Raw genomic sequence first — 3,225 nt, 5'->3', positions numbered from 1 at the left:
GGCCTACCTAACATACTATACTTTTAAACATTCTTTTAGTTCAAGAAAGGTTTTTTCTGCTTGGAATCTGTGGAATGCCTCTGTCTTCCTGAGAATTAGAATGGTTATCTGTAAACAAGGGAAAACATCATTTTAAATCTTAACACAATTAAAAAAACTGTGCTTTGTGAGAGTCATTTTTAAATGTATATGTTGCGAAGCATAATTCACATGCTATATTTACAATTTCTATCATTAGCTGTTGTATCATTACTGTATTCTTGAATTGTTTTATATGTATTATACCTCAGGGGTCATGACTTCCATAGCATAAGAAGGACTTGACAGATCTGTTTTTTTCAAATCCAAAACACTGTAAACAGTGTTAATAATTCCCTCAGTCTATAACAAAGTACATGGCAGATATTTTAGTGATTAATTATGAATGTTGGAATATTGACAATCTCTGCTGTAACAGTATTATAAACATGGTATCCACAGAAACAAAGTAAATGCAGCTTGAATTTAGAAAACACGAGAGAACCTTAACTTCCTCCTAACAAACAGAGAACTAGAGATACGTACAAATAAACAGTAGAACTGACAATGAATAAAGAGAAAGGGGAAACTTAAATAGTGTCCAGATAATGAGTCCAATAGGAAACAGGTGCAGATGAAATCAACGATAACAGATGTGTGTGTGCAAAGGGTCATGGGAATTGGAGTCCGATGGGGAACATAGGGAAAACACAGAGGGAAAATCTTACCGCGGATTCAATTCATCAATTCAATTTTATTTATATAGCGCTTTTCACAATGTGCATTGTTCCAAAGCAGCTTTACAGGAGCAAATAAGAAAAACACAGAAAGGTAAAACACAGCACAGTGCATGGTGTTTATAGACCAAGCAAGATCATTATAATAAATAATATCTAATAAATAAATGAATAAATAAATAAATAAAGCATCTCCCGGGAGACCAACCAGGCTCAGCCGAGCCAGTATCTTCCTCTGACGTATCACTAGCTGCACTCAGTGATTGATTTAAAGTACTGAAGTAATGTTTTATGAGAATGGAGAGTTATAGTTGTGATTAGAGAGTAGGGTTGTGAATATAAATTTGTAAGTCAGTTAAGGATAGTCACACCTAAATGAAAATTCTGTATGAATATCCAACCTGTATCATTTTCTGTTGGATTGAACACAGAAAAGATATTTGATGAATGCTGTACCAACAGTTTTGGACTCAAATTGTACTACCATAGTACCATAGTAGACTACCATAGTTCTACTACGGTAGTCAAGGGGTCCAGAATGTTTGTATAAGCATCTTCGCAAATCTTCGTGCTTATCCAAATACATTTTACAGATTTGATAACTCGAATGGAGAAATATACAGGGTGAACTCTCTTATGGGACATTTTGTCGTTTGCAAACTTGTGCTTTACAAACTAATGTAAAAATATGTATCATTACTTCACTAGACACGGGTGTGAGATTGTTAGCGCCTACTAGGAGTGTTCCACTGATTTATCTTTGAATGTAGCAGAAAGGAGGCCTATGTGAGGTTTTGGTTGAGGTAAAGAACAAACAGGCTTCTAGAATGAATGATGTCTTGTGTTATTGAGAAGGGAAGATGTGCACTGGCCTTGGAGCTGTGTTGAGAATGAAACACAGCATGGGATGATGTATAATGAGACTGATGATTGGCAGAGATAGGGGTATAAAGATGGAATTCAAAGAACATTCACTCTCTGCAGACTGATGATTGTCACTCTGTTTTGAGTTGATCCTGCTAGCAAGCAATAAAATAATTTTAAAGACAAAACCTTGGTCTCATCTCTCAGAAAAGTTTCCACAACACCCTTTAATGTAAAAAACATTATTATTGGATATTAATGGACCTTGAAAGAAATATTATTTACCTGTTTTTCGTTAAATACTGAGATCAGTAGGTTGCACTGGTTTTTTAGTTTTGGTGCATAATTAGGATGTGTAAAGAGAAACATTCTCTGAGAACGTAAGGCACCAGATGTGAGGTCCTGATGCAGTTTCTAAAAAATTAAAACAATAAGTCCTTTAACAGCACAATATTACTAGTTGTTTATCAATAACTGTGCTTATCTATAGAAGTTAGTATTGATAAATAAATATTGACTCATACAAACATGTTTCTTTGCCATTAAGTTTAAATGTTCAATTACCACAATTTCTTCATCCTTCACCACAGTGTCAACCAGAAGTCCCTCTTTCAAAGCTTCGACAGTGCTGTAAAACAGACATATGCATAAAAAGGTAGTTTATTATGGTATGATTTGTGTTATGTTTATGATGCTTACCTTTGATAAGAATATGGATGTTTTTGGTTACATCCACAGTTGTAAGTCAGTCAGGTAAAATTGTTGCAGGTTCTACACCAGCACAGTCTGTGTGCAACCATTTGTTGCACACATCACATTGAATCCACTGTATTTGTCTGATGTGTGGATGAAGGGTTCTAAAAACACAAAATACTGTAAATTTAAAGCTTCGTTATCCATTTACAACTACATTGTTATTTATTTGAATTCTACTTACTTTTTTCTTGTGTTTTGATAAACACAGGCTTGTATGTCCTGGGCCATGCAGATGTTGCTTTCAATTTCACTTTCCTCTCTTTCTCCAATTACAGTCGGAAAGTCCTGTCCATGTAAACTTGTGTTAATATAATATTCTCTTTTAGTCTGAATTCTATTGAAACTCGTTATTTCCCCTTTATCTTACCTCTATTGCCACATCTGTTAACATGCTTGTGGCATGATGAACACGAAGGTGCACGAGTTGACGAGGCTGCAGCACTTCTGAGGACATTTTCATTTTTTTTGCTTCCATTTCTGCTGCCTTTATAAAGATAAGACATGTACATTGTTAAAAAGTAAAAATAATGCATTTACATTGTAATACTTAAATGAGAAATAAACCTTACAGTGCAAACAAATACACCACAATTCACACCGTCTCGCTGCATCCATTGTTGTGGATAGCAAACAGTCCATCCTTCCAGTGACCAGTGTTCTGGAAAGGCCTCTCTATAAATAGATTTTATGTTAAAACAGTGTACACAAGTTATGCATATCTTCCACATTTTTGTAATATCCAAGATAAAGATTTTTAAAGTCTAATGTATTGTCATATTTTGAATTAAAGGGTATATGAAAGTAATAGAATTCAATGAGTTACTTCAAAATGTCCATGTCATTTTTTTCA

The 3,225-nt window shown here is 34.4% G+C and overlaps 1 long non-coding RNA gene across 1 annotated transcript; it reads right to left on the bottom strand.

Moving 5' to 3' along the window:
* Window positions 1–290: 290 nt before the first annotated feature.
* Window positions 291–3,055, bottom strand: LOC130553593 (uncharacterized). Its single transcript, XR_008962876.1, has 3 exons — window positions 2,945–3,055; window positions 1,905–2,859; window positions 291–381 (listed from the first exon to the last, which is right to left on the bottom strand). It is a non-coding gene; the product is annotated as an uncharacterized LOC130553593 (long non-coding RNA).
* Between the last annotated feature and the right edge of the window lie 170 nt (window positions 3,056–3,225).

This window comes from Triplophysa rosa, linkage group LG4, assembly GCF_024868665.1.
Source record: "Triplophysa rosa linkage group LG4, Trosa_1v2, whole genome shotgun sequence".
NCBI classification, from domain to species: Eukaryota; Metazoa; Chordata; class Actinopteri; order Cypriniformes; family Nemacheilidae; genus Triplophysa; species Triplophysa rosa.
This window is presented reverse-complemented; position numbering and strand designations above follow the sequence as displayed.